The 25,867-nt window shown below is 37.8% G+C and overlaps 1 long non-coding RNA gene across 1 annotated transcript in view; it reads right to left on the reverse strand.

Moving 5' to 3' along the window:
* LOC125244248 overlaps window positions 1-9,546 on the reverse strand; it is a 37,711-nt gene extending 28,165 nt beyond the window's left edge. The window contains exons 1-3 of the long non-coding RNA XR_007179265.1: window positions 8,861-9,546; window positions 8,600-8,722; window positions 6,284-6,488 (exon numbers count right to left, since the gene is read on the reverse strand). This is a non-coding gene — a long non-coding RNA (uncharacterized LOC125244248). The remainder of the gene's footprint in view (window positions 1-6,283; window positions 6,489-8,599; window positions 8,723-8,860) is intronic.
* Window positions 9,547-25,867: the final 16,321 nt, after the last annotated feature.

The raw sequence follows: 25,867 nt of genomic DNA on the forward strand, positions 1-25,867 counted from the left end.
AAACGAAACCAAAACAGAACACGACTGTTCCATCATCAGTATTTTTGTATCATTTTCCTAGAAGAAAAAAAGAACTGAAATGCATATCACACATAAAAGTAAATTTAGTCAATGTTTAGAAATACACTAGCATGAAGATGCCCTCAAAGTTAACACACATGGACTAAAACTCTAAGCCACAAAAATCTTTTTTTGATTTCATAGGGCCTTTCAGGTTCATCCGTTTAATCTGTTATTATGTACTTACAGGTGCTGCTGATATGACCTCACGCATGAAACAGAGCAACCCATTACAGTCCGAAACGGCACAGCAAGGTCACCTTTATTTTTGTTCCGAGTGGCTCTGTCAAACATAAAAATGAGCATGCTTTGTGTGTCAGTCTCTCTTTGTGCTGTATGTTTATGTAAGAAATTCTGTCAAAACATAGAAAAAAAGATAAATGTGGCTAATTAAAAGAACATTTCTTTGGTAGTCGGTGTAATAGATCCCTCATTGTGAGGTCTGGGGCCACAGATTTCTTTAACATCTCAGAGCCCCGTCCGAGATTGAATTTGACTCTTGTGAAAGCAGTTGATTTTTTACAGTTTCACAAAATTAACCTAAGCTTTATGCAGCCACGGTGAGAGCTCTAACACAAACACATCCGCGCAGATGAACACTAACACTGCTCTTACTTTCATCACGTTTTCTGTGCATTTTTTCCCAAATGTTATGTGTCAAAGACAGTTAGAGATGCCTCTGGAGCGATAACACAGCAGCGTAAATGTACAGACGCATTTTGTAAAATTCCAGTATGGGGTGGAAAGTGTGAGGCAGAGGGAGCCCCGGGAGAGACGAACACAACACCACGGCACACACCTGCTGTACCTTCATACTTCTGAGCGTGTGTGAGCCAGAGAGAGAGGGGATATTCCAAGCATGCTTCCCCCTTCATGAAAACATGACACGCTCCAGCTGAATGCAATTAAACGGTAAACTGGAATTAATTACCGTTGATTTAGTTGTACATAAATTGTTCAGTGCACGGTTACAAGGAGGAATTCATTGCAGTAGTAACCAATGAGTAGATTAATCAGGAAATAACTTTGTTCTGGCTGTTCAAAATTAAATATTTGCTTGCTGCACAGTATGCATATGAAATAAATAAAAGAATAAATTCAGGACTCCAGACTGCGACTAAATGGTCGCATTTTACGACCATTTTTCTTGCTGGTGCGATCAAAATTTGTTAGCTGGTGCGACCACCATAACATTGCCCAACATCTGGCGGAAGCTAGATATTTTACTTTATAACTTGTTAAATATGGATTTTTTTTTACATAAACGCATTGCTTCGCTTCAGAAGAGCTGTGTGGAGTACGTTTATGATGGATGGATGTGGATGGAGGCACTTTCTTTAGCTTCATACTCATTGGTCTTGCTCACTGACATTATAAAGCTCAGATGCATCATATCTCCAATTATGTTTATCAGAAAGAAGAAAGTCATATATACCTAGGATAGCTTGAGTGGGGTGAGTAAAGCTTGGGGTAATTTTCATTTGAAAGTGAACTAATCCTTTAAGTACAGTAAGGAAGTAAAAATACTGTTCACCACTGCTAAAAGGTTCTGTACTAAACATTTTGGTAAATTACATGCATACAGAAAAATTGATTTACTGCCCACAGTATGCATCCTGTAAGTGTAGTATGAAGTTTGCTATTCGGAACATAGCCATTGTGCTGTCTCATTCTCTTGTTCAATTTTACTCTTTCTCTCTCCCAGTAACACTAACCTCATCTGGAAAAACAGATGGACTCACAAATCTAAAGCTGCACAATTAATCAGGAGCTGGGCCATGAACAGCGCTGGGCTTGCTTAAGGCAGAGCGTGAAGACAGGCACAATTTCATAAGTTGTGTTTTCTCTTTTTTCTGTAATTGTATCTGTTGAACATCATTTCACTAGTTCAGTATGAGACAGTGGACCAAAAAGCCACCAGCAGAAATGTATTCCCGTTCCCAGAGATAATTCATTTTTAAATTCATGAGTGCAGCCTCAGCTATTTAACACACATCACGCACACACTCCCGACTCCTCCAGAACATTTGGAACAACTTTTTTTTTCTCTGGATGGAGAGGAACTGTTAGGATCTGACCTGGGTCGATGTCTGGAGTGAGAAGATTCAGACCTTTTCCCACCCTAGACAGACAATCCATAGCTTGTGCTCCCCAAATGCACTGACAAGGGTGAATGAAAGCAAACATGTTTGGAAAGTACACAGAACAAGAGTAATATTGAGGGGTGAAGAAGGGAGGAAAACCCAAAGGGGTCAACCTTACATCCACTGACTTCAAAAACTGTATAGATATCAGAAGGATTCCAGCGTCGGAAACAAGTAGTTGGTTTATTTTAATCGCGCCCTGGGTTTTGTCAGAGGATTATATGTTTGTTCGGAGCATTTTATTTTATAATCGAGGCACAGTGTAATGGAGAGTTTGCAAAGAAACTTTTTGTTGAAAGATGAAGCAGCCAACTGTACTGGATCTGACAGCAACTGCATTATAAACCACAAGTAAATGATTTCATAATGCTTTGTGTGTAAATGAAAAAGTTTTCAAAACACTTGTTTACGTGCAATAGCGAGTGGGCATTGATACGGTTTCCTATGCAATGACATTAAAAATTGATCATTTCAGACAGGGGGTCAGAATGGGGGTTGAAAATAATCGTTTTTCCACATATATATTTGTTTTGTTTGTTTGTTTGTTTTTTTGTGCAAAAAAAACTTCATTAACATTATAAGTGAACCCTAAGAATCATTTTAAAATAATAAAAAAACATGTTATGACCCCTTTAAAGGGTTAGTTCACCCAAAAATGAAATTTCTGTCATTAATTACTCACCCTCATGTCGTTCCAAACCCATAAGACCTTCGTTCATCTTCAGATCACAAATTAAGATATTTTTGATGAAATCTGAGAGGGTTTTTTTTTTATCCTCCATAGAAAGCAATGAAATTCAAGGTCCAGAAAAGTAGTAAAAACATTGTTACAATAGTCACGTGACTATAGTGGTTCAACCTTAATGTTATAAAGCGACGATAATACTTTTTGTGCACAAAAACAAAACAAAAATAATGACTTTATTCAACAAATTCGACTCTCCCCTGTTATTCTCAGACACTATTTACGTCACAGCACTTCCAGGTTCTACGTCAGAACGGCGGCTCAGTATTGGCCGACACTGTTCACATGAGCAGCATGAAGCATGCGTGTGATGCTGACGCAGGAGCTGGCCAAAAACATCAAATGAACAAAGGTCTTATGGGTGTAGAACGACATAAGGGTGAGTACTTAATGACAGAAATTTTATTTTTGGGTGACCTAACTTTTTAACATGGAACGTTCTGATATTCAGCACAATTACAAAGTAGAAGCTTCTATGCAATCATTACATTTCACCTTTTCAACCTGCAATGCGATATCATACACAAGGAGTGTAATTTACTCTAAATTGTGCAATGTTATCATGTGCATTACTAAAACAAATGATTTTAGAAAACAAGTATTATAAGGGAACATAACCCTTGTGGGATGCGTATATAAACTGCCGCTCCATGGTGAGAAAATACCTTACTGGGATTACAGTTCATACCTGCAAATATCATTCATTCTGAGTCCACCCCCGGATACTGTGACATATGAAATTGAAGTGGGGGTAGAGAAAAAAAAAAAAAAAAGAATGCACAGTTCGATATAGCTCAGCAGGAGAGAAAACTGGCCAGGCCCTGCCTGTAACCACATTAACTGCAGCAAACTTGGATGGAAATCAAGAAAGGCAAGAGTGGGCAAACCCCCCACCTTTTCCCACATTCTGTTGTTTTAGGCAAGGGAAAGATTTCACACAATGAAACTCCTCCAAAACAATCAGCACGCCAGACAATATCCCAAAGTGTACACTCCTCTGGAAGAAAAATAAATGAAATCTCTTGTTTGGGTTAAGTCTTCAAAGAAAATAAAGTCAAAATCCATCGGAACAGACGGTCACTGTAAGGATTGTGCGATTGGATAAGGATCGTTTTTGGAGTGTTGCCATTCGGTGCATTTGTAATTTCAAATCCACTGAAACGAAGGATGAAATCCGGCCTTTAACTTCAACAGACAGACTTAAGTCATGACTAAAGAGAGGGAACTTTGCAACTTTTCAATAGTGGTAAAGTGGATTATGAACAAGCCACATCAAAGAGATTAATTCAAAATGGGAATAAATAGGTATAAACTATGATTTCTACGGCTTCAACCTTTGCGATACCACTGCACATGACTTATGATATTGACATATCATTACCAGGCCAGTGGAAAGTCAGAGAGTGTGCTTTTCGAGCCAGCGAGAGGTCACGCACAAAGGCAGAATTTAGCGGTTGTTCTCATGTGGTCTTTTCTAGAATGTTTTCTTTTAAATGTCATGTTCTGAAGAAAGTTACAAGCAGTCTGGAATTTCCAGCAGCTGTTTTTCCCTAGTGACTCAGGTTGTGGAAATCAATACCCCACAAAACTGGGCATTTGTAAATGCACTCATAACCACAAAACTGGGTCACAGCTAAACCTGGCTTTTCATAATGAATTAAACAATTTGAACAATCTGAACCAGTGCGACACCGAACCAATGTTTCCAACTCATCATGCTGCACATTCGAAGCACAGGAAGATCTTTTTCAATATGATAGGACTATTCACAAGGGATGGAAATCTGGTTCAGATTCTGATTACACTAAACAGCTCTGGTTCCTCAATAATTATAAAAACGATTCCTTTAATACTTTTGACGAAGCAATAATTTGTCTATATACGGAATAAAAAAAATGAAAGTACAACACACTGTAAACCCTAACACTCAAAATAATTAATTGGTTTGAGTCGTGCAAACTCAAATTAAACAAATTGACTTTTATGAGTATTTAGAACTTTCTTTTTCTTTTTAATTTGCGAAACTAACACATTTTAAGTAATCTGAATTGTTCCGTTGTTTTGAGTTTTACAAACTTTTTCTTTTAATTTAGACAAACTTCAATTTACCTGAAACTGGGCAGGGGTTTCTATTTCCCAGCATGCTTTGCCATAACACTTGAACGGGAGAATAAATGCTCAAATTAAGTGTTGTATAATGTTTTGTGCAATATTAATGAAAAGTAGGGGATTTAGTAGTGTTTAATGCTTTGCTATCCCAATTTAGAAGAGTTTCTGTCATGTGGGGTTTTTTGAGGCGTTACCATGATGACGAGAGGAGCATGAGCTTAGTTTGAGAAACAGTATATGATCAAAGATCTAATTTGTATTAATCCGTACTTCACAATTGCTATGTTATGCTAATGTTATAAAAGCATTGTGTCACCAACTAGCATTTGCTGAATTAGCTAGTTATAGCTAGCTAAATTTCCACTGCTAAAAATAAAAATTGAGATTACATGATAATTTTAAGTTAAATGTATGAATTAACTTTCCCCAAAATTTCAAGTTAAGAGCAATTAAAATGTATGAGTACAACATTTTTTGAGTTTTGCCAACTTATTGAGGTTTACAGTGCATTAAAAACACAATAATAAAGTGCCATTAATCGATTAAATAAAGCAATAAATACATGTAGTCATGTGAACAATCAGTTCCTATTATATTGATTTAAGTATCACAAACAGTGTTAACTAAACTAAAACTGTTAAAAATAGCTTTTAGTAATTGAAATAAAGCTTAGATTAAAAACTTAAGATAAAAAACTGAGATCAATAAGTTTAACTTGAAGTACTAAAATTACTCAAATTAAAAGCAAAATAAAAATAAATATAAAAACTAATTAAAATGACAAAAGCTCAAATTACTCAAATTAAAAAGAAATGTGAAAATGTAAAAATAAAAGCTAATTCAAAATCTGAATAAATAGCCTACAATAATAGCATATAAATAATACCAAAACAGCAGTGCTCACGGTCAAATAATGATTCAAAGAAGAACCTGGATGATTCAGTGTCCAAGTGACTCATTAGAGTGATTCAAACTAATCGACTTCAAGTCTAATAAAAGTTTAAGTTATGAGTCTTTAGTTTAATTAAAAGAATCTGCTCGTATGAGACATTTGGTCTCGAATCAGACTGCACTGTTAACGGTTAATCAAATCAACATTATGAACGGAACCAGTTTTGAATAAGAACCAGTTCCTGATTCCCACATCTACAATACTATTATAAAAATATATAAAACAAATCCCTGTTCTCAACTTATCCCCTAACTCTGTATGGGGTTAACTGACCTGTAAGGATGTCAAGCATGCAGAGGTGGGAGGAGCACAAGGTAAGCAGCAATAGAGCATGATGGGAAGAGAGTGTAGCTGTGGCTGTATTGCCTGCAGGGCAGTGGAAGGTCTCTGACCGTGGTGGACCACGCTAGCAGGAGGCCCAATCTGTCTCACAGGCTTCAGTGCTGGTATGCATCTCATTAGGAGAACAGCTTGGCATCTGCAGGCGAGAAGGAAGTTTACTGTTGTTACATGATGAATAAAATCTTTCATGCTGTATGTCCTGAGGGCACACTACTCCTACTCCTACTGTAACACATCAAGGCACAAAGTGACACAAAAGTAAATAGAGATTTAAACCAATTAGCCAACAGGAGGATTATGCTAAAGCATTAAGTGATGTTACCGCTAGATGTCATAATTATATGTAGAAAATAAGAAATTAACAAATAAAAAAATGCAAGCTCATGTAACCTTGTGTCGTTAGTAGTTGAATAGATGCTCATACTGTTGAGGTAAATATTGATTTTTGTTGTTAAAACAGTTTAATACATAAAAAGACCTGAATTTCTGAGAATGCTTTTGAGTGATGATGCAAACATTTTCGTTTGAATCGACTCAGTGATTGAACTGATTCTCAGAAATGAACCAAACTGCATTTTGTTGCTTAAATTTAAATCAAAGAAACTATTAAAACATTTCTGACAATACTTTTATACTTTAGACAAGGATTGAACTAGTGACACATTCTTTAGGAAGTTAAATGGTATTAAAATCATTGCAATATCCACAGTAATGTATAAATCACCAGCAAAATCATCGGTGTCTACAACTTCAATGATGATATTTAAAGTCTTAAAGGATTAGTTTACTTTAAAATGAAAATTATTCCATGATTTACTCACCCTCGAGCCATCCTTGGTGTATATGTCTTTCTCCTTTCAGACGAATACAATCAGAGTTATATTAATAATCACACTGACACTTCCAGGTTTTATAATGGCAGTGCCAGTTTGAAGCTCAAAAAAGTGTATCCATCCATCATAAATGTACTCCACACAGCTCCATGGGGTTAATGAAGGCTTTCTGAAGCGAAGCGATGCGTTTGTGTAAGACAAATATCCATATTTAACACTTTATAAAGTAAAATAACTAGCTTCCGTCCAAACGGATTTAACTTATGTCTAAAGAATAACTTACGCAACGTGTAATGTAGCACGTGGCGTAGTATGTCATGGCGTAACGTAGTCCTTTGGTAGAAGCAGTAGTACGTCATGTAAGTTGCGCTTTAGATGTAAGTAGAATCCATATGGCCATTTGGCCGGAAGCTAGTGATTTTACTTTATAACATGTTAAAGGGATAGTTCACCCAAAAATGAAAATTTAATGTTTATCCGCTTACCCCCAGCGCATCCAAGATGTAGATGACTTTGTTTCTTCAGTAGAACACAAAAGATGATTTTTAACTCCAACCGTTGCCGTCTGTCAGTCAAATAATGGGAGTGAATGGGAAATCGATCAATAAGAGTCGATAAAACATGCACAGACAAATCCAAATTAAACCCTGCGGCTCGTGACGACACATTAATGTCCTAAGACACGAAACGATCGGTTTGTGCGAGAAACCGAACAGTATTTATATAATTTTTAACCTCTAATACACCACTATGTCCAACTGCGTTCAGCACTCGGTTAGTGAGGTCTGATCGCGCTCTGACAACGGCAGTGATGTCATTCTCATTGATGTATAAGCACGAGACATCACTGCTGTTGTCAGAGCGCGATCAGACCTCACTAAGCGAATGCTGAACGCAGTTGGACATAGTGGTGTATTAGAGGTTAAAAATTATATAAATACTGTTCGGTAAAAAAAAAAAAAAAAAAATCTTGACGACCCCTAACCTTTGAACAAAAGTGTAGACTGCTTGATATTTTGAAATATCTGAACACCAAAATGCATGCTCCTATTCACAATCAGACCATGATGTTGCCAAGTTCATTCCTCTCACCTTGTCCACCATTTTGGATTTACATTATCACCACATGCATTGCAGTGCATTCAGGGATCACACTCTCTGTGAATGCTGCATGCGATGCTGCTTTCTTAGGTAACTTATGAGACTGCATAATTAAATTAGCTACTTTTTGGGACGGGTTGCATCAGGAACACATTCATAATGCCTTAAAATACTCCCTCCGTGGGGAGCTCACTAGGTTTTGGAACAGAGCAACTGTCTAAGCCTGTTTTGCATTTTTATTAAATGTGTGAATTGTTTCTTTGAATAACAGGTGAATTATGCCCAAAGTTCAAACCCTTGGCCTCTACCCAACCTCCAAAACCCCTTCAGTGCAGATTCCAGCTCCAGGTTTAGCTGTTCCAGTCCCCATGTCAGTCTGTGAGAAGGGCCCTATCCGATCCCTCTGTACTCCACCACTAAAACCACAGGAACGGACCTGGGAAAGGAAATGAGCATAGGGAGTGCTGAAGTTTAATAAAAAATGAATGAATGGGGTGTCCCAGGGACAGAATGGGAGAGAGAGCACAAGAGAAACAGGCATTTTTGAAAGAAAAATAACTTTTAGAAATTGTACCTATTACGATGGGGTTCTGTACATCGATAAAGCAGGTAAAGTGAAACCAGCTGCTGCTTTGGCTTCAAGCAGGACCTTCTGGATGCTTTGAAACAATAATCTTCTTTCATTCATTGATCAGCTTCAAAATGGACAAACACCCATCCTGAGATAGGCACGTAGATCTTTTACTCTAGTTTTCTCTTCCTCCGACACAATGGGTCTAGATGTGGAGACAAACATTCCACACATGCCAAATGTCCAGGCTACAGGCAAATCATTAAACTCGGGGGGGAAAGAGACTCCAGGATGCCTCCTTTCTTCCGTGTCTTCCCCTTGTTGCCCGGTAATTGATCTAAAACATGAAACAGGTATTTACCTTTTGGGAAGGTGATATGTGAGCATTAAACTGAACACTATATCTTCTAGAGAGGATGCATAATAGGGTTATAAATTAGACAGATTAGCATCAAGCACTGGCACCTGTTTACTCAGACTCTTTAGAAACACAATGTATAAGGAAAGACATAAATAACAGTCTTGACAGTGAGAAAATAAGAGCTGTTTATTACTGAAACAACTGAAAAGTATTGGAAAGCTACTTTTAAGCTACAAGTTAACTTAAACTACAGTCAAGCTACTCTTAAAAGTAGCTAATGGCTAACTACATTGAAGCTATTAAAGGATTAGTTCACTTCAGAATTAAAATTTCCTGATAATTTACTCACCCCCATGTCTTCCAAGAGTTTTATATCTTTCTTTCGTCAGTTGAAAAGAAATTATGTTTTTAGAGGAAAACATTCCAGGTTTTTTCTCCATATAGTGGACTTCACCAGGGTACAACTGGTTGAATTGCAGTTTCAGAGGGCTCTACACAATCCCAGACAAGGAATAAGGGTCTTGTCTAGCGAAACAATTGGTCATTTTCAAAAAAAAAAAAAAAAAAAATTGTATATACTTTTTAACCACAAATGCTCATCTTGTACTGCTCTGCGCCACACATTACGAAATCATGTAGGAAAGGTAAAAAAAACTCCTAATTTTCTCCTCCAACTTCAAAATCATCCAACATCATTGTTTTACCTTTTTTTGTAAAGGGCTTTTGGCTTAGTCTTTGGATGTTTGCTTTGTAGACACTGGATCGGTACTTCCGCCTACTTCACGCGTGACCTTTCCAACGTATTACGTAATGCGTGGCGCATCGCATCGCAGTGCAAGATGAGCATTTGTGATTAAAAAGTATATAAACTTAGAAAATGACCAATCGTTTAGCTAGACAAGACCCTTATTGCTCAGCTGGGATCGTGAAGAGCCCTTTGAAGCCTCACTGAAACTGCAATTTGGACCTTCAACCCGTTGTACCCTGGTGAAGTCCACTATATGGAGAAAAAACCTGGAATGTTTTCCTCAAAAACCTTTTTCCCAATGATACAGTTAACATAAATACTGTAGAGCATGTGTGATGTCTCAGTTTGCTTGGCTAAACGTGACAGCAATTTAGCGTTTTGTTACGCTACGCCGCTACTGAAAAGCTACACTATTTTGAAAATAGCTTAGCTAAGGTCCATTGTTTATTGTTAATAGTGATGTGATGTATGAAGCACAGCTCATACAGAATTCACTTTCAACCCACGCAGCTTTACGTTGGTCATTGAGGCAAATTCAAGCAACCAACTTGAGCCTGTTGTGAAATCTGCATGGGGAAATATTTCGTTCTCACACAATTCCTATATAAATTTGCAGAACAACAGTAAATGGCCGCACCTTAACAGTTAGTTAAGCTTGTAGCATTGCTTTTTTCAGTTAGGCACACCCCAACACTGCAACTTAATGTCTATTAGCTTATTCTTGTTGTCTTTTATTTGCAATGGTTCCAAAGAAACAGAAAACCCAACGACCTAAGAAGCGGAAGACTTGAGTGAGAAGATTCACTAAGTTCAGCACTGTGGATATCAACCCTGAGCCCTCTTCACCCTGAGGGCACGGGGGTTTCGCCTCTGACATCTAAGCACTTGAAGTGTGAGGACAAGCTACCTATTTAGTGGCAGGTGATCTAGAGAACAAAGGGAGGATTCAGGGCCCCGCTGACACGCTGGGAGAGAAATGAGTAGTTATTAGCCCCCGATGGGACTTGACAGACTATTTAAAGTCTGTTTCCTTTGATTGTGACAGTGTAATTGTTCGGGCAGATACCATCAACTCACCAAGTTACCTTTAGGCAAGGGAAACTGGACTTTCATTAAAGCGTGGGACAGGAGAGCTGGTTTTCTCTGCCTGTGGTTTCTAATGGGATGTAGATGAGTGAGCTTGTTACGCCGGTGGTGTGAATTGGTTTCTTTAATGATTAATAGGGGCCGTGTTAACACGAAGGCAACAAGTAGGGACTCCTGTTGAAAGTGCGGTGTGACTGATTGGCTGTCATTTCATTATTCAAAGCAAGTACGATCTGCTGACGGTTCAGTGGTCTGAAAATTATGAACTTCAAAAACAAGACCACAAACTAAATGCTTAAAGTAACACTGACTTGCAGACACATGCATGTCCTTAACTAGACGTGGCTGGATTATATGAGGTGAACAATAGCCAGGAAATTAACCGTATCGAGACACAGTGAATTAAGAGCCGGAAAAACCTTCAAGACTCTATCCGTACTCCATTCTCTGAACCAATCCTCAATGATCTCAGTCCCGCTAATAGCACACAGTCGACATCAAACACATCTTTGGAACGCGTTAAACAAGCCCCGACAAGAAATCCAAAATTAAGGTCTTCACAGAAGCAGAATCGTAATAGCATCTCAGATCCCAGAGCGCAACAAAAAGAAACGGAAAATGTCTAACCCCTATTTCCCCCCGGTCAGACAGTTCATGTCTTTTAAGAGCCAGATTGTAGAAGAAATAAATAGAGCTGGGGATAAGAGCACATTTCACTTGACCTCAGCGCTCCGAGCTCGGCTGCGTACACTCCCTCCCCCCAAACCCAATCTCGGTTGTGGCAAAAAAGCAACAAGAGTGTTTGTTTTTGATTGTGGGAGTTGAGATGACACAGTCTGTTGGGCACTCTATTGGGCATGTCGCTTGGGTCCATTGACCATGGCTGGCTCTCAAAGGCCTTCCGTGATTATACAATAAACTATACTACAAGACATTAAATCTCCACCAATCGAAACGCTCAGGTGCTTTGTGCGCTTGCCATCGTTGGCCAAAAACCTGCAGTTTATTGAGAGCCCAAGGAGAGCCAGGTCTGATACAAACCAGAGATGGAAATGTAACCAATTATTAAAGCAGATTGCAGGCGAGGAATTTTGTATAATATCGTCACAGAAGGGCGAACTGGTGCAGAATTTATGAAGGCGAGCCATTTCGCCTGGATCTAATCGCAGATTAAATAACAAACATTGGCTTCAGACAGTGTAGATCATAGTAGTGTAATATTATTGAACTTTTAAACATTTCTTTTAAATCCACCAGAGGATGTTTATACGCTTTGGCATTTTTATGGCTTACGCTGAAGAAATGTAATTTTGCAAAAGCTCGTGCTGGCCCACTGCTTTTGCAATTTAGAAGAAATATTGCACAAATCATTGGTACTTGTACATTTTTTCCCCTCCGAGGATGTTTGTTTTTAAGGAATGCGTTACAACAAAATGGAAATAAACAGAATGTGCAATTATGGACTGCAGTGTGCTGACAGGCAGAAATGTGGTGACTTGCAGCTGAAAATTTACATGGCGGTTCTCCTGATATCTTCATGTGGGTTGTTTACTTCAACCGTCCAAGCCTGGTGTGAAGAAAGAGCTAATTATTATTAAACGGTTTACATCACCCAATGTATTTACATTGGTCCATAACGCAATCTCTTTCTCATTTTTTTTTCATCTGCTGCTTTTGTGTTTTCTAGTCAGCTTAAATGTTTGTTGTGAAAATGCAAATATAGATGGGTTTAGCTTGTGAAACAAACATATACCCCCAAAGGAAAAAAAAATTAAGATATTTCAACTATGCAGTACATTTTATATATGTTCAGATATTGGAATTCATGTCTTAAAATGTAAAGATGGTAATCATGCTGTTTAAGCCTAATATTTCAATTAAGTGAACATAAAGGTGACTGTTTAAAAAAAAATGACTCCCTTGGATTGAGTAGATGTTGTCACAATCATCTGTAGTATATGTAAATATTAGCTATTAATTGAACACATATGAATCCTGCATGTTTTGTGGTATTATTTTGTTTGTTTTATTTCATCCTGTTTGATAAAATTATATAAGATGGTACACTACCATTTAAATTTTTAGCATCTATTACTCCAGTCTTCAGTGTCACAAGATCCTTCAGAAATCCTTCTAATATGATGATTTGGTGTTGTCTGGCTATCACCAGACCAAGCTCAATTTAAAATTGAACATTGGTCTGGGGAGTTTGCTATGTATTTCCTACTGCACAAGAGGCGTGATCAACAAGCATTATTCACGCAATTGGATAGTCCTTCAACCAATCAGATCAACGATCCGGGTGACGTACTTTGCAGAGCGACGCGAAAACTCCAGACAGGTTTAGTTTGTAGCATTGATCAGCGGTTTGCAGAAGCAGCAATGGCATCGAGCAATTTTTGCAGGTTGTGCAAAAAAACATGAAAGTGAGTGGTATTTACACCCAGTCGAGTGATTTGTTTGCTAAACTAAAGAAGTCATTTAGCATCGTTGAGAGGTTAAAAGGAATTGGATTGACTGTCGTGCGAGAGACGTCATCGTGTTATACCCGCCCAGAGCCATATAAAGAGCTCTGTACCCGCCAATAGCGAGCAAGGTGGATAAGCCAGTCTGTGATTGGTTCCCGCAAAAGTGTAACAGAGGAAGCAGAAATGAATGTACGGGTTTCCAGACTGAGTTGCCGGGCGAAATCAAATCGCCGGCAGATCAGGCTGGGTTTACCCAGTCTAGATTTGGTGCGCAAAAAAAACTAAAACATTTCTTATAAAGTGTTGTGCTGCCGTGGTACTTTTTTATGATTCTTTGATTAATAGAAAGATTAAAAGAACAGCAACAAAAAAAACTTACTGACCACAAACTTTAACATTTCAAAAGATTAGAAATATTAAATATGACACCTTTATATAAACTAACTCTCTTTAAGCCAACTTTAACTCAATATTTTCACCCTTTTAAATTTGCTGCCATTGTGTGAATAATCAAGTTCTAATATAAATATAATTTTTAATCTTTAAATGCCTGAGCAAGAAAGTCTGGTGACAAGTCTGGTAGAAAGTCCTTAAATTACAATACAATCATTTTCATTTTTTTACTATTGCAGAGTTGCATAATTAAGGTGCTGCATAATGACCTTCCTGCAAATGGGGAGTATAAAAGTGAAGCTTCATTTGTTAGTAAATGAGTAAAAGTGATGGATGAGTGGAGAAGAAAGTTTCCTAGTGTTGGGAAGGACTGAGAAAACACTTGCCCCAGGTGAGATGCCTTCTCCAAGTCAGGCCCCAGAGGTTCCCCGTCTGTTAGTGTTGAGGGCTTCAGAGGGCATTGGGGTCAGCGATGTATACTTCATTTCACCTTGAAGGGAACAAACAAACAGGAAATGTTCTTTACACTAATGATTATAAAAACATTACATTTTTAATATTACGAAGTGGGGGTGTGTCCGCTTTCTACCCTCAGGATCTACGCCCCTTGCTGGGGGTAGGCGGAAGGGTCAGTTGGTCAGCCTATGGGGAAAAAAGACCCCCAGAGCTGTTTAGCTGGAGGCTGATGAGCCTGTCGCAGTGGGGAGATCAGGTCCTCTCTTCATTGGGCCCCGGGCCCCTCTCCGCCACCAACACATCGCTCGACGACTCTCACGTTTGCCATATCAGATTCTCCACCATTCTACTGAGAAGCTAAGGAACGCTTGATCGACAGTAATTACAGCTCCTCTAAGTCAGCGACTGATAGCTGGGATGTGTGTCTATGTGTGTCCTAAGGGGGGCTTGGGTCATGAGAAAGCAGGATGAACATATCTGCGTTTCAAGCATATGAGTGAGTGAGACAGAGAAAGAGAGAGAGAGAGAAGGGCCACAATGCAATGAAGCTCCCAGAAAAACCAAACACCCTACCCCCCCCCACTCCCCCCCCCCACCCTCAGACTCCAACCCCCACAAAATCACTGTCACACTTAGAGGTCTTTTTTCTCTCCCCTTTTTCTCTTTCTCTCTCTCCATGTCCGTTTATAAGTGCCTGAGTCTCAGAATTTAAAATAATAAGATCAGGTTTCTGGGCCGATAAGTGCATCCAGACATGTTATCTGTACTATCACAGGAGCTCAAGACAATCCCTTTCTCTCTCTCTCTCTCCCTCTCCTTACTCTCTCTACTGTACAATGACACACTATTCTCTACGTAATATTCTTCATGAAAGGCGGTGTATGGTGCATCATTTTGCATCACGGGTCTTTTTGAAGCACTCTCGGGTTCTGAGCGCTGTGCGTAGGAGCGATGTATATCCATTCCACAACACCGTATTATTTACCTAGATGGGGTTAATTGCTGAATAAAAGAATGGTTCCTTTCAGTTAACCATTGTACAGCCTTTCTCAGCCTGCCTAACTCACCTCTCAACTGGATCCCACAATGTCCTCTAATACAGAGGTTTTCAAACTTTTTGATGCCAAGGACCCCCAGATATGATGATCTTTTTACAAGGGAAAATTAAAAATAATTACAAAATAAAAAGGATTATAATATATATATATATATATGTGCTTTTTTGCTAACTATGGCTGCATTTATTTGAGAAAAAAAACTAAAAAAACTGTAATATTGTGAAATATTATTACAATTTAAAATTTTCTATTTGAATATATTTTAAAATGTAATTTATTTCTGTGATGGCAAAGCTAAATTTTCAGCATCATTACTCCAGTCTTCAGTGTCACATGATCCTTCAGAAATCATTCTAATATGCTGATTGGCTGCTCAACAAACTTTTCTTATTATTATCAATGTTGAAAACAGTTAAAAACCATGATATAATTTTTCAGGATTCTTTGTTGAATTGAAAGAATAGAAGAACAGCATTTATTTGGAATATAAATCTTTTGTAACATTATCAGTGTATTTACAGTCATTTTTTATCCATATAATGCAACCTTGCTTTTTTTTTTTTTAAATAAACTGACCCCAAACTTTTGAAAGGTAGTGTACTTATAAATTACAATACAACAAAAACAATTTTTTCCCACAAAACCATATACAAAACTACATTTTTCAGTTACACTTTATTTTAAGGTGTTTTTGTTATAATGTAATTATACATTTAAGTACTGAGTAATATTAAGTAAGTACATGTACTTAAGGTCATGGTTAGGGTTTAGTTTGCTTTAGGGTTAGTTGCATGTAATTATGCATAATTTATAGTTATTACTATAATAACATGTAACATATGTAACAATGACACTGTCAAAAAAAAGTGTTACCCATTTTTTTTATACTGTTAAAAACTAGTCCTGTCAATACAATAAAATAATCACAATTAAATTTTTATTTCTTAGCAGTCTTTAAAAAGCAGAAATTGAATGTGAATATATTCATATTTCATTAATATCTTAAGTGCACCTTAACTTTGACAGCCTTAAAAACACATTTTGTAAAATGTATTTCTCTTTCAAACTTTATGAACCCCCTTGCAGGCCCTTTTTTGAAAAAAATATTTGTATGCATATTCCATTTTAGGTTAGTGAATCAAATACATGCACAAAAACCCTTGAAAAGCCTGCCCCAAAACCTTGCGATGCAGGCCTAAATTACTTCTTTAAGAATTACAAAGGATAAAGTTGTTATCGTCACTTTTGATTCTTGTTTAGTAGCGTTTCTGAGGTACTGAGGGCTGCTTTGTGTACCTCAAGCCGGTGTGCAATCACCACGCTGTTCTGATTCGTTTAAGCGGTACGGGTTCAGCGCTGAAGCGTTTGCTTTGAGGACGAAAGAGGAGCTCGGTGATATGCATCAAACTCCTCAGGCAGAAGAAAGAGCCTGCTAGGCCACTTGTAACTCCACTGAGCGTGGAAAACAGTTCAGCTACTACCCCCCACCTTCTCTCCTGACCTGGCCTTTTTTTGAATTGTTCCTCACAAAGCGCATTGTCTTGCTAAGCTCCAGCAAACCCCCCAACAACCCCCCCACCCCCGAACACACACACACACACACAGGCGCGCACACACACGTATAAGCACTTCGGATGTATAGCGTCGAATGAGTTTGAGATACAAGTTGTTTTTGCTTATATGAATCCCTGCAGTTCACACACTGGACAGACCAGCTACAGGGGCTCTGAACCAAAGCTGACCAGATGACTGCACACCTGAGATTATCTATTGCATTATTTAGTCCACAGATAGGTCTTGCTATAGGTGACTTATTGAGATTTATTGTCAAGGAGATAAATGTGAAGTAATCAGTATTCCCATCAAGCTATAGAAATTAAAGAGTGTGACAGATAAGAAAACAGTGAAAAAGAGATTGACAGAGAGGAATAACTTTCTTCTTTCTACGAAGACTTCCAATGTTTCCTCTGTGAAAATCAGCAATGGTGCTTATATAAGCGACACAAATTTCTCTTGTCAGTTCCTGATCCCATTCTCTTCTTTTTATCAAATTTATTTTCTGTCATCATTCCTCTATCCTGCAAGTACAAAACTGAAAAAGACAAAATGCTACCAATATTTCCTCTTTGAAGAAATTCCAGTCAGCAATGGTGGTCATGTCAGTCCGACTTATCCTTTCCTGTTGTCTTTCTTTAATCCTGTCAATAAAAGATGAAAACAAATGGTTAAAAAAATACAATTAAAAACAATGCACATAAAAACATGAACATGAGCAAATTGGTATCTGGAAAGGCTGGTTCAGTAATAAAAAATAAAAAAAAATTAAATTAAATAAATTAAATACAATAAAAATATCAATAAGTAAATACAAACACAAAAACCTTTGAAGATTCTGATTCTTTACTCTAAAAAAAAAAAAAAATACTTTAAGTTGGATTGAAAAATTTCCAACATACTTTGGGTTCATTTTAAGTGAGCAATACAGTAATTTTTAAACAACAGTTGAGTTAAATAAAACTACCGAGCAGGTTGGGCAGACATTTAACCCAATCACTGGGTTAAAACAACCCAATTGCTGGGTTTGTCCATTTTCAACCCAACTTTTTTAACCCAGCAATTTTAGAGTTTAGCAGAAAATAAAAAATAAGATAAATAACAGTAATAACAATAAATAAATAACAATGCAGTTTTTCTGGAGTACTGGTGCACTGACTGCTAAAACCTAGTTGAAGTGAGTCAAATATAGTTGTTGAACTAATTTTCTTTTGAATTAAATGTCAGATTATATGCTTAACCCCCATAAACACTGAGGCAGACACTTTCAACCCAAATATTCAGAATGATGGTCAACTGATTTTTCAACTGGGTTTTAAACAACAATTCTTAAACTTTTACATTCTTGAATGTATGGTTTCATCCTGGGTTAGAATTTGCATTTGATTGCCATAAAAATGGTTTACACATAATATGTGAGTAAACAAAATGTATCATTTTAACTCACCACCTTAGGAAAAAACAAAACCATGATGGCCCTCAGCTTCCCACAGCTTTCACAATAGCCCGACTTACCTCGGCCCCTGAATTCCCCCCAGAGGCCAACATCCCATGTCCCCCCTTCACCGTAGCCTGGTACTTCAAACAGGACCAAGACTTACACTGATTAACTGGCTTTCTCCGCCACCCACCTATTAATGCTCCAACCTTCATTAACACCAGGCTGATGAATGGTGGAGCGTTGAGAGGAGGTGTTAACACAGCACCTGCCTGCACTCATGTGGCCATTTATTAACCAACAATGACCTTCCACATCATAAAGCTGCTGGCCCTCTATTTGCTGTCTAATAAACAGAGGGTTACCCCTCCACCCCACCCCCAGCACTTTACCTCAACCCACTCTAACTCTTTATTGTGCTTTAAAGGACAGAAAATGTCTGTAAAGTCGGAACACCTGGAATGCAGGAGGGGACGAGGATGGGACTGCAGGTGGTTCGAAGAGGTCATCTGAACACACAGGCTTACGACACAGCTGAAACGAGTCAAAATATTATCAGGGATAGATGTCTAAGGCTTCATAGAGGCTTATTGGATTCAAACTCACATCATCCCACATGAACACCACATCTCAACTTATCAGAGGATGTGAGCAGACCATTAGGCCATAGATGCAATAAATCTTCATCATTACTAAATGACCCTAATATTAGACCCTATGGATTTCACAAAATGAAAATATGATGGATGGACCACATCTCGCATCTTACCATAGGATAAGGCCGCTTCTGGTCTGCTTTCTTTGAGCTATGGAGTTTGGCCTCCAAGCGCTATTCCAGTCTCCCTTCTGCGGGCGAACGGAGGGAAACAGGAGAGAGTGAGAGAGATCATAATGGGCCCTAATGTGAGGACATATTTATTTCATTCATTAGGTGGAGTAATTGGGCCCTCTTTCAGTGTGGCCTAGGTTAAACAGCCGAGTGATGGATGGTGCTTTTGACAGAGGTTAGCCGGCTTCCGCTCTCACTGCCATTCTTTTCTTTGAGAGATGGCTCCTGTCACGGCGTTCGCGGAGAGAGATCAACTGGGAGAGTGGCGTTCGGGCCAAAAATCGTCAAAACTAATTTGAGGAAAAGTCAATGAACAGCATAGAATAACACACCGGAGCCCACCACAACATCGAAGCCGCCCACACAAAATGGCCGTGCTATTAAGACCGACCAAAATTGTCATTCTTCACGAATTCTGGAAACATTTACCTCGGTATCAAAAAAGAACCTGTTACACAAACACAGTGCCTGTTATTATGCGCACTCCAAACCACAGTGTGTTGGGGAGGCATAAAAAAACCTTCCAGTGACCACAGTGAAACATTTAGTAGACTCAAAAAGATGGATAAACATTTGCACGATGAGACATTGGCTAATAAAAGTTTTTAAATAAATTGTTCCTGCTGAGCAGTGCTGTAAAAAGGAAACCATATTCGTCATTCAAGGTTCAGTAACAAAACCACAGCTAGTCAGTCGCAATCACAAACTTTCACAGAAGCGGTAATTGCTGTAAAATGGATTTAATGTAAGAGCACATTTTAATAATGGCTTCCAAGTAATTTTAACTTAATTAGCGGTGCATGCTAAGCCAAGTATGATGATAAAATATTATAAAATAGACTTATAATGAGGAATAAGGCATATAGAGACTATAAACATCATAGTGACTTGCGGGTGGGCTTGTTTGACTTGAGTAAGCAAGCAACCACCTAGAAAACCCTTGCACTGGGGTGGCGAGTTTTGCACTACTCACATTTTCTTCAGTAAACATAAAACTCAAGTTGAGTTTGAGTTGCGGTCTTTCATGCATAAAGTACGTTTTTATATATAAATAATAGCCATTGAAAGCCATTCAGGTACACCTGACTGTATTCACTATTGCTTTTTAATTCTGTGAACTGACAATCCATCTCTCTGCAATCCTTTCTATTGGCCAAGTCCCATCTCTGGCAGGTGGATCAAACCATCATTCGAGCAGGGGTGGGACGGGTTCTTAAATTAAAGCGGGGGTGAAGCATGGTTTCACAGCTCCCTCGCCACAATGCCCTGCCAGCAAAATAAATGCCATTTTATGTGTTTCCATAAATCCTATCAAATGAGTACTTTTCCTTGTTTTTTCCTTCATTTGATTTGCCAGAGCTGCTTCCTGCCACAGAGCTGGTTGAATGCCTGTCTAACTGCAGGCGCAAACTTACTATCATGAACTATCTGAGTCACTATAACAATAGTTAAGACAGTAAAAAGAGAATAATTCAATAAATATTAATATAAATATACACATATAAATGTGCATGTGTGTAGTTTGGGGCAGTGTTGGGGTAATGCATTACAAGTAAGGGAAGTTACATAATCATATTACTTTTTCTAAAGTAATGCATTACTTTTAAATTTACAACAAAATATCTGAGATACTTTTTCAAATAAGTAACGCAAGTTACTTTGTTTTCACATTTATTGACTGACAGTTCTCCTGTCCCAATGTTGAGAGAAATCGTGACTAAAAGGCAGGGGCGTTGTGTGCGCTGCGTAAACATGATGGTTATTGTAATTCTAGACTAAATGTGAGCATACTAATAAGCAAAAATTACTTTATATAAGCATCACATATGTGTTTAATTCTTTGTTTTTATTGCTGAAGTAAGAGTGTTGAACTTTCTTCTTCTGCAATCCAGAATGGCAGCACAGCTGAAAGGTTTGTTTGAGCTGTGCCCTCTACTGTACAGGCGTGAATCTGCATTTCCTTCAGCTTTAGGCTTATTCATTTCACTTTTGATGTGAAAGCACCTTTACATTCGCCAAAATATTACTTTTTTATTAAATTTTATTTAAAAAATAAAAAAAAAAACAATCAAGCAAGCCCAGCCCAGCCAAGAAAAAGTACCGCAGTAAACGTAATGCATTACTTACATAAAAAGTAATTAAGTAACGCAATTAGTTTTTTTTCACGGAGTAACGCAATATTGTAACGCATTTTCCCCAACACTGGTTTGAGGTCAGTAATATTTTTTAAAGGTGCCCTCGAATGAAAAATTGAATCTATACTGGCATAGTTAAATAACAAGAGTTCAGTACATGGAAATGACATACAGTGAGTCTCAAATTCCATTGTTTCCTCCTTATAAAAATCTAATTTGTTTAAAAGACCTCCGAAGAACAGGTGAATCTCAACATAACACCGACTGTTACGTAACAGTCGGGGTGTATGCCCCCAATATTTGCATATGCCAGCCCATGTTCCCAACATTATGAAAGGCATTAGACAAGGGCAGCCAGTAACGTCTGGAGCAGCACAGCCGAATCATCAGACTAGGTAAGCAAGCAAGAACAATAGCGAAAAATGGCAGATGGAGCAATAATAACTGACATGATCCATGATAACATGATGTTTAGTGATATTTGTAAACTGTCTTTCTAAATGTTTCGTTAGCATGTTGCTAATGTACTGTTAAATGAGGTTAAAGTTACCATAGTTTCTTACTGTATTCACGGAGACAGGAGTCGTCGCTATTTTCATTTTTAAACACTTGCAGTCTGTATAATTCATAAACACAACTTCATTCTTTATAAATCTCTCTAACAGTGTAGCATTAGCCGTTAGCCACGGAGCATAGCCTCAAACTCATTCAGAATCAATGTAAACAATATAACAGTATACAATACTCACATAATCCGATGCATGCATGCCGCATGCATGACGAACACTTTGTAAAGATCCATTTGAGGGTTATATTAGCTGTGTAAACTTTGTTTAGGCACTGTTTAAGGCAAGCGCGAGCTCCGTGGGCGGAGAGCATGAGATTTAAAGGGGCTGCACAGCATAAATCGGCTAATATTTAATGATGCCCCAAAATAGGCAGTTAAAAAAATTAATAAAAAAAAAGCTGAAACTTCACAGACACATTCAGGGAACACCTTAGACTTATATTACATCTTGTAAAAAAACGTTCGATGGCACCTTTAATGTTTTTGAAAAACACTCTCTTAAGGTTACAATTTATTTCGATGGTCCACTTTAGACATTCTACTAACTGTAAGTAAATTTGCAACTACACGTAACTCTCATTAGAGTATTAGTAGACTGTAGTAGACTGTGATGTTAGGGTTAGGTGCTATGCTTCAGGTTAGCAGAAAAAGTTGACATGCACTTGCAATGTTACTTATAGTCAGTAGAATGTCTGTTGTGGGAGCATCAAAATAAAGTGTTAGCAGATATTAAGCTGACATTCTATTTATACTCTAATGAGAGTTATTTGGCATGTAGTTACAAAGTGACAGTTAATTTCTAAAGTGGACCATCAAAATAACGTGTTACCATTTATTTTATGCTCAAAACGGCTGCATTATATTTGTTTGATCAAAAATACAGTATAAACAGTTATATTGTAAAATATTATTACAATAAAAAAAAACTCTTTTCTATTTCAATATATTTTTTTAAAAAGTCCTCTATGGCAAAGCTGAATTTTTTAGCATCATTACTCCACTCTTCATTGTCACATGATCCTTCAGAAACCTAATACACTGATTTGATGCTCAAGAAACATTTCTTATTATTATCAATTATGAAAACAGTTGTGCTGCCTGGACACAGTACAAACATTTTAAAATATTCACAATAAATGTGAGTTAAACAAACACATAGGTGTGCTTTTGTGTAAAAACACTGGTCTATAAATGTATGCAGTCTGCAGCCAGCAACTGTTTCGTCTCTTTACCTCCTTCCTGGCCTGTTTCACTATATTAGTCAGGACAGGCAATAGTGTTGATTACTCATTGGCCATTAGATTGCTTTCACTGCCATGGCTAAGCCCTCTGCATCATGAGATTGCTTGGCTGAGCACAGGATTAGAACGTACTTCAGCCAAATCCCCCCTTTTTCTGCACCGCTCCCTCTCTCCTTTCCTCTTCCCCTCCAGGGTTCATGCAGCTACCCTCAGGTCAACACAGCACACACACATTTACAAGCGTGCACACTGAGTTTGAGACCATTTGACTAGCTGTACAATCACTATTGCCTCATTTCCTGTGACCATTCCTTTACCCCCACATATGGCTGAAACATATATAATGATAGTTATTAGGGCTGTCAATCAATTAAAAAAATTGATCATATGCCAATTAACATGATTTGCAGATGATTTTATCCAAAGTGATGCACAATGGACTGAAACTATATTTTATAAGTGGAAATCGAATCCATGACCTTGTGTTTGCAAGCACCATGCTCTACTGCTTTAAAAGGATTGGTTCACTTCAGAATTAAAATTTCCTGATAATTTACTCAACCCCATGTCATCCATGATGTTTATGTCTTTCTTTCTTCAGTCGAAAAGAAATTATGGTTTTTGAGAAAACATTCCACCAATCATTTTGCTAGATAAGACCCTTATTCCTTGGCTGGGATCGTGTAGAGCCCTTTGAATCTGCATTTAAAGGTGCCCTAGAATTAAAAAGTTATCTTGGCATAGTTAAATAACAAGAGTTTAGTACATGGAAATGACATACAGTGAGTCTCAAACTCCATTGTTTCCTCCTTCTTATGTAAATCTCATTTGTTTAAAAGACCTCCGAAGAACAGGCAAATCTCAACATAACACAGACTGTTACGTAACAGTCGGGATCATTAATATGTACGCCCCCAATATTTGCATATGCCAGCTCATGTTCAAGGCATTACACAAGGGCAGCCAGTATTAACGTCTGGATCTGTGCACAGCTGAATCATCAGATTAGGTAAGCAAGCAAGGACAACAGTGAAAAATGGCAGATGGAGCAATAATAACTGACATGATCCATGATATCATGATATTTTTAGTGGTATTTGTAAATTGTCTTTCTAAATGTTTCGTTAGCATGTTGCTAATGTACTGTTAAATGTGGTTAAAGTTACCATCGTTTCTTACTGTATTCACAGAGACAAGAGCCGTCGCTATTTTCATTTTTAAACACTTGCAGTCTGTATAATTCATGAACACAACTTCATTCTTTATAAATCTCTCCAACAGTGTGTAATGTTAGCTTTAGCCACGGAGCACTATCAAACTCATTCAGAATCAAATGTAAACATCCAAATAAATACCATACTTACGCGATTAGACATGCTGCATGACGAACACTTTGTAAAGATCCATTTTGAGGGTTATATTAGCTGTGTGAACTTTGTCTATGCTGTTTAAGGCAAGCGCGAGCTCCGTGGGCGGGGAGCGTGATGAATTAAAGGGGCCGCAGCATGAATCAGTGCATAGTTAATGATGCCCCAAAGTAGGCAGTTAAAAAAATTTATTAAAAAACATCTATGGGGTATTTTGAGCTGAAACTTTACAGACACATTCAGGGGACACCTTAGACTTATATTACATCTTGTAAAAAAAACGTTCGATGGCACCTTTAAACTGCAATTTGGACTTTGGACCTTCAACCTGTTGGTAACTATTGAAGTCAACTTTATGGAGAAAAATCCTGGAATGTTTTCCTCAAAAACCTTAATTTTTTTTTGACTGAAGAAAGAAAGACATAAACATCTTGGATGACATGGGGGTGAGTAAACTATTAGGGAATTTTAATTCTGAAGTGAACTAATCCTTTAATCAATTAACTTAATTGCAATTAAATGAAGAATGAAGATATTTTCATTTGGTTGATAATCACATACGACATATATAATACATATATTCTCATACATAAATGGTGTTCTTTTGAACTTTCGATTCATCAAAGAATCCTTAAATAAATGTACACGTTTTGGAGAAATCATTCCATAATGTGATTTTCTCCTTTCATTTTTTTTACTTCAATGAAAGGTTAGATTTGTGCAATTTTTTTGAATGAAAGATCAAAAGGATAAACAATGCAGATTTATTTTCACAGCCATCTTTGATCATATTTACCAAGGGAGCCAATAATTCTGACCATGACTCTGTGTATGTATATGTAGCAAGAAAATGGTTTCAATACAATACCGTCACTGAGGTAAGAGGGGCAGAAATAAAAATTTTAATCGATTTTTAATCACACACAGAGAGCAAACCCAGTCGAGAAGCACTGACCCAACATTATTTATATCTATAAAATAAGAAAAATAACTGCAGGTTATGAAATAACTGTGAGCAAAACAAGTAGTCAGACAAGAAAAACCTAGTCTTATTTCATCAAAAGCCCTTTCCCTGAAAAACAGCCACCCTTAAAAAAGCCTTTCAACATCTCAGTAGATTTAACAGGTGTAAAAACACTGAGCTGGCTGATCATGTGGTGAGCTGAGCACTGGGAAATTCAGAATAACCTACAACATGAAAGTTAGAGGGAGAGAGAGAGAGAGTGAGTGTAGCATAGCATTGCAGCTTAAAGCTCATTAACTTCTCTCGCTGGCACCTTGCTGAGTTTAAAAAGGCCGGCTGCCTGG

Source organism: Megalobrama amblycephala, linkage group LG13 (genome assembly GCF_018812025.1).
Source record: "Megalobrama amblycephala isolate DHTTF-2021 linkage group LG13, ASM1881202v1, whole genome shotgun sequence".
Classification (NCBI taxonomy): Eukaryota; Metazoa; Chordata; class Actinopteri; order Cypriniformes; family Xenocyprididae; genus Megalobrama; species Megalobrama amblycephala.